Raw genomic sequence first — 7,630 nt, 5'->3', positions numbered from 1 at the left:
TTATGCCTACATTCTATTAAAGCACTGCACACACTTTTATATCCTGTTGTATTTCAGACTAAATACCTGGATGACCCTCTTGCTAAAGTCCATTAAAAATCTTGGATAAACACAAACAAAATAAAAGGTCTTAAAGAAATTGTGAAAAGAAGAGAAAGAATACTTAGCCACAAACCACATTAGGGCAGGTTCCATCTCACAAGACTCAAGGGTTAGGCAACAAACCCAAGAAATGCTGATTAAGGAGTGTCAGCTATTTAAAAGGAGTGTCAGCTATTTAAGAATCCTCCTTAAGGTCTTCTTCTGAGTGACTGAACCTTCCACAAGAGCAAATGAGGGGAGCACCTCAGTGGCTCAGTCTGTTAGGTGCCCAGTTCTTGGCTTCTTCTAGGGTTATGATCTTGTGGATGGGAGATCAAGCCCCCCAGGCTCTGTGCTCAGTGTGCTCAGTGCGGGGTGTGCTTCAGATTCTCTCTCTCCCTCTGCCCCACCATGCTCACACACTCTCTCTTTCAAATAAATAAAATCTTAAATCAACAACAACAACAAAGTGAATGAGGAATAAAATATCCTACGAAGTGCTTCTAGAGGACTGGAATGAAAATTACTATTCTCAAAATGGAAAATGGGTGAAAATAAATCAAATCATCTTCCCTGAAAATTTATATCCACAATCTAGTTCTAATATAGTTTTGTAGCATAAATAACCACTGCTATTCTAAAATTCTCAAGATCAGAATTTATTTCATTTGGGTCCAGGAGTGGTCAACTCAGCTGATATAAACACATTCAAACCCTGTGAGAAGAACTCTGTTCTAAGACTCAAAGAAACCTAACAAGCGAAATTTCAAGATAAATAAGGATTTCATCATCAAAAATCACAAAACATGTAAGGAAAGACACACAAATTATCAATGACAAAGAACAGATCAGCAGTGCAAAACTTTAGGTACTAGAATTATCAGTCCCAGAATGTAAGTTAAACATGTTTAATATGCTGAAAATTATAAAGTAGACCTGAAATATAACTATTTGGCAATATTGGAAAATAAAATGCCTAGAAATAAAAATAAAATAATTGAAATTAAAGTCAAATGTGATAAATTCAGTAGCATATTTGGACTAAGATAATTACTTATTTATTTATTTATTTATTTATTTTTAAAACATTTTATTTATTTATTTATTTGAGAGAAGAGAGAGACAGTGAGAGAGAGCATGAGCAAGGAGAAGGTCAGAGGGAGAAGCAGACTCCCCGTGGAGCTGGGAGCCTGATGTGGGACTCGATCCCGGGACTCCAGGATCATGACCTGAGCTGAAGGCAGTCGCTTAACCAACTGAGCCACCCAGGCGCCCGATAATTACTTATTTAGAAGAAAGATCTAATGATTCTGAGAAGAAATTATAGATATCTAAAGAGATAAAAATATATTAAAAATATATATATTAAAGGGAGGTGAAACCTGGAAGTGAAATGGAGAAGGTCTGTAGTGAAACATCTAGGAAATGAATGAATTAAGAGCTACACTCAACATCTAGTTAACCCCTGAAGTAAAAGATGGGATAATATTGAGTTAAAATTACAAGACTTAGGAGATTTAGCAGACACAAAATAGAATTCCATGTTTTAAAATTGAACATATAAAAATTAATACATGTAGTATTTATGGATTAAGAAAAAAAAACCTATGTGGTAGTAAAATCCTGCTGCATCTGTCTTATGGTCTTGAAACCATGAAAAGCAAGACAAAAATTAGTTGATAGTGCAGGAGAGGGAAATGAGAAGCTGAGGTTCCTAGTGAGTGGCATCTTCAAGCTGTCATACTGTCCTCAACAGCCTAACCATAGTCTTTTTCTTGCATGAGACCAGATGCCTAGGTCCTAGCCTGTGGTGGTTGACTTTTCTGTTAGTCTCAGCTGAAAAATTTTGCAAATAAGTCTTCCCATCAGCTTCGTAAAAGCATTCCTTTCACTACTCCATCAAAACTGAATATTATCATTTTTAAAATATTCAGGTTTTCAATAACTAGTCTCATTTTAATTTTACTCAGCTTTATTTGATTACTATTAAATTTGAAAATGTCTTATATACTTATTAGCCTTCTTTTTTAATTTTTGAAGTGTAATTTTTACGTGTTTATATCTTAGGCTATTCATATTATCATTAATTGAAAAAATTGTTTTATATGCTAAAAGTATTAAAATGCTGGCTGTTGTTTCAAATATTGTTTCAGATATTATCTACTGATTAAATTTATTTCACAAGGCATCCAAATAACAGATCTAGGGTGCTTGAAAGCTGTATTGTTCATTATCTTCTACCCACCCAAATATAAGATATAGATTTCTTTCATGCCCTCCCAGAGTCAATTGTATTTTTTCAGATATAAATGTCCCCACATGATTCATTGGTTCTCATAGCCAGCATTATGCTATTTAATGGGTAAAATTTAGTCTTATTCCTTATGAAGAAGGTGCTACTTTCATTTCTTTTGAAGTGATCAATAAAATATTAATGTAGTTTGGTAAGAATAGAACAAGACATATTAACATAGATTTTACTGCAAAGTAAGAGAAGGCTAAATTTAGGAAAAATATCATCTTTAGTGAATATTTTATCAAAGCATACCTACTAGAAAATATACTTCTATATAAATCTGTCTTCCACAATTTACTATGTCCTGAAATGCCCTTCTTCACGCTATTGCTCTAAATAAAATATATTATTCCACATTTCTGACAATTCCTTTCCATCTTTTCCAATAGAAACTAATTCAAAACTTGCTTTCCTATGAAGGTTCTCTAACTAGCCTATTCATCTAATTCTTTCTTATCTATTCACAGATGTTTAATCTTTACAACCCTAGCTTAATTATAATGACTTCAATATGAGTGCCGTTTCCTCCTAGATCCCTACAATATTTAATCCAGTGTGCTGCATACAGCAGATTCTCATGAAAAACTTGTTGAATATTATTCTATGAAAAGAAAGAACCCATTCTGTCAGAATAATTTGGCAGTTTCTGCTTACCCCATCCCTACCACCTATGAATCGGCAGTAACAAACTACTCAGTTCTGCACAGGAGTCAATTAAGATGAATCATACATAAGGTTGTATATTTACAGTGTAAGGTGTAGACTTTTGTGTGTGTGTGTGCGTTTGTGTATTCTATTAATAATCTGCTATTCGGTGTGGTTCGTGAAATAAACTTAATAAATAACACTTGAAATAAACAACAAGTAGTTTAATATTATCATATGAAATACATTTTAAAATTAATAATAATATGAACATTCTAAGGCCTTTTCAGTCCTTTAAGACACTCCTAGTGAAAGATTGAGCCACACCATGAGAAAAATACCTAATTGCGACTCTGTTTTCCTTGTTGGATCTTGGGAAAGCTGAAGAGTGAAAATTTTCTCAACATAAATATTTACTCAGCTACTTCTTAAGGGTATACCCACAGGGGTCTGCCTGATAGAAGAACTGGGCAGTGCTAAGCCTCTATGATCATAGGTGACAGTCCACTACTTGTGACAGAAGGGCTGTCTCCACCAAGCAAGAATGCTTAACATGGCGACAGTTTCAAAACAGAAGAGCTTATTGTATTTATTTTAAAAATATGTACTTGGTATCATTATTAACAATCACAGTGAATGAAGAGGGCATTCCATTTATTTAGTAGAGGCTGTAGGTTTAGAGCAGTGTTAGGATTTCTTCTAACCATGACAGTGTGAGTAATGAAAGTGCAGAAACCAGTTAGAGATATTTATTGTATAGCAAGCAGAGAACTGTGAAAAAGGGAACAAAATTAAGACATGCTTATGCAAATTGAAAGATAATGTTAGTGATGAAGTGACTTGCTCAAAGATCTTCTATCTTAGGCAAGTATTATACAAAAACGAAGAAAGATGGGATGACAAGCTCATCCAAGTTCATGGAATGAATGTTCCTTTGATCTCTTATAGATTGCCTGGGTTAGTGACTCCTTAGAATTATTTTCTGTGTCTCCAAAAGGAATAGCACAGAAGCTACAGTCCTGTGTAAAGCTCTAAATACTCTATTCTATTTGAATTGAAGTAATACAGAGTTGCAAGCTTAAAGATATACTGAGTTTGCTACTACACATGAAGAAAAGGTTTAAGTCCCTCTATGTGCACCAGAGTCATTCTACATTTGATCCAGGCATTTGAAAAGTTTCTAAATCTAAGTGTCAAAAAAATGAAATCATGAATGTTAGTTTATGTATATAATTTATAATATTGGAAAATGGAATCCATTTCCATCCAGGAAAAAAAGAAACAAAAAATATGCTACATCAAATGGCTACTCATTGCAAATACAGATTACTATACTGAGTCTGGTTAATCATGCATACTCCCCACTCCCTAGTGTTCCACTTCTGGATGTTGATTAAAGGAGTTTGAGGGAAAGGGGGTTTCTGAGAAAGGTCTGTAAATACTTTATGAGATCTTTCTAAGTGTAGGCCAGAATCCCCTCCTACTATAAAGTTCTTTGACTAGAAAGGCTAGATAACAACTCTGGTTTCAGGCTTTAATGGTATGGTAACTTGGCTTTGCTGACATGATTTATTAGATTTTTAAAAATGAAAACTGAAAAAAAATGAAGATTAAAATCTTTGAGATAGCTTGTAATGAATCTTATTACTGATTATAGTAAAGATATGGCATCCCTTAACACCTATTGCTAATAAACATTAATTTAAATATGTCCTACTGCTGTAGTATACTACTGTTTAGTACTATTTACTTTTCCTGAATGTACGGGCATGCCATTAGAATTCCTTCAAATACATTATTTTTTATGCACTGAAAACTCTGTACCGAAATATTTGTTTGTCTACTTGTACTGAGGCTAACTATATAGGAATTCATTAAAATTTATTATATTTTGCCTCTTGCTTTGTATGAATTTTTACTCATATTTACCTTGTCTGCATGTGCTCTATAGAAATTCATTCAAATTTATTGTATATTATGTCTTGCTTTCCAGTTACCATCATTACTCAAATATATTACAATATCAGCTTATAAAGGGCTTTGTAGCCTGGTATTTACCATTAAACAAATACATGCATTATTTCTGACTACATAACCTTAAATTATTTTTCAGTGCTAGTATAATATTAATGCTTATATAAAACTTATACTTTACTGTAGAATTCCATTGTATATTATACTATATTTACATCAACAAAATGTTTTTACAACAAAATCACTTTAAAATTATCTTCAAGTCCTATTGAAAAAAAGTGCTGAAATTTTATTTTTTGCCAGTAATTTCCCTATATATATTTTACTAATTCTTCATGCTTATTCGTCTTTAATGCTGGGAAATATAGGAGTTCCTGAGAATATGGGGGAAAAAAAAGACTCTCCTTTGGGAATGGTAAGGAAAATATTTTTTTAAAAGTGCATCATCATGGGGGCACCTGGGTGGCTCAGTGGGTTAAATCCTCTGCCTTTGGCTCAGGTCATGATCCTAGGGTCCTGGGATCAAACCCTGCATCTGGCTCTCTGCACAGCGGGGAGCCTGCTTCCCTTCCTCTCTCTTTGTCTGCCTCTCTGCCTACTTGTGATCTCTGTCTGTCAAATAAATAAATAAAATGTTAAAAAAAAAAAAAGTGCATCATCATGTACCTATCCAAACAAAGTGGTCTGTTAGGGAAAAAGAGCAGTTTGCAAATGTGAGACTCTCCAAAGTGGTGAGTTCCACACCACCCTTCCAAGATGGCTGCCTTCACAATACAGTGAATAAAGTCAGAATGACCAAAATATAACTTAGCACAAGAACTAAAACAAAACAAAAAGGAAAATACAAAGAAGATTGTTCAAGATTCTCATGGACTTAGCAGCTAAAGTTTTCCTTTTAGAAAAAAGCTAGGGAATATTTTATTGTATTTATTACATGTGCCTAAAGTTATAGCTCATTTTTACATGATAAACCAAAATATTATGAGAATTTAACATATGATAGCACTTGTGATTACCAGCTATTAGTTACATCACCATTAATCTCCAATTAATTCATAAACTCTGAAGCAACTGTTATAACCCTATCTCTTTTATCCCCATATTAAATTAGTCACAAAAACCTGCTGTTTATAATTTGTTCTTTTATTTTTCCACATACCTGTCAAGTCCAGCACCCCTTTTATTTTTAACATTGTTATTTGCAATGTCCAATCCCATATTATCTTTTACATGGACTACCACAGATGCCTTCTAATTTCTCTCTTGTATCTACATAAACTCTTTTATCCCTTAAATATCCTCCTCAAAACCAGCCCCTATTTAGCTGAGTATTTGGACCTGTCAGAGATTTAAAAATAGACTTTGATGGAGATATCTTTGTGTGATGATTGTCTTTTCCTCAGTTGCACCATTAGCATCCCTCTAAATGTAGTCATTTGGGCATCTGAGGAGGTGGCTGGTGCTTTCCTTGTGCTATGCTCCTCTCTCCTAAACACAGACACCCACAGCCCTACACACTCATCGAAGCAAAACAAAATAAAACAACAACAATTAACAACAAACATTGAATGCTTCAGTTTCAGAGGTAAACAAGTTTTCATTATTTAAGGGATTATCATCATATTGTTCCTGCTCATATTCCCCATGTCAGGTACAATAGCTACATTGACTTGTTTATTCGTTCATAACCATTACTTCTCATTATGTTGTCTTCAATACTTAGACTAGCTTATTTCCATTACTGTCTTTTGAAGTTAACTCATTTCAAGCCCAAATTGAAATTTCAATTATGTTGCAAACAATCATAGTGTCCTAAAAATTAGAAGTTAATAGTCTCTGAACTCTACAAGTCTATTCTTTCTCTCCTACTATGGCATACCACCTATTTTCTGACATTATAATTCTGGTATGCCTCATTTCCCTTTGACATCACAAGCCTAAAAGGGCAGGTGTTTATGCCATTTTGTGTCCCTTACGGTATCTTCATAGGAACCTATGTATAACAGATACTCCGTAAATATTTACTTAATGAATGAATGTTGTCACTAAAAAGTAGAGAATTTTGACAAACTCAGATAGACCAACATCAACTATTAGTTGATTTTCCAGGTTGTCTTTTGATCCAACTAGCTGACTAATTAATGATTGAAAATATCTCATGTGAGAACACATGTTTTCTGGAAATAATAATATATTAATGCCATCCTTAAATATAGCCACTTGCAGACACCAAGGCTTGCAAATCTTCTGGAGCCCCAAATTAAAAAAAAAAAAAAAAATCCAACCTTGTGAATATTTAGAAATCATTTTTCCATGATAATATATCATAAATATGGGTGAAAAGATCAATTTAAGTTTCTCTAGACAGATTCAAGATTACCTTTAAAATAGCTTATTCCATAAAACTATGGAAAAGATAAATCAAACAAGGCCCAGCATACTCTATTTCATCTGTTTTCTGTTCCTAGATATCCTCACAAGTATTATGTCAGAAGTTCTAACTTGCCACAATGTCTATGAGGAGTGACTAGAGTAGAGATACAGGTCTCTTTGTGATGGTATGTTAATATCCACTGCAGCATGCTATGTTCTCTGCTTCCAAAATGAAAGCATGTATGAAGGGACGAAATCTGT

This window comes from Lutra lutra, chromosome 3, assembly GCF_902655055.1.
Source record: "Lutra lutra chromosome 3, mLutLut1.2, whole genome shotgun sequence".
NCBI lineage: Eukaryota > Metazoa > Chordata > Mammalia > Carnivora > Mustelidae > Lutra > Lutra lutra.
The sequence above is the reverse complement of the archived record's forward strand: the minus strand, read 5'-3'. Positions refer to the sequence as shown.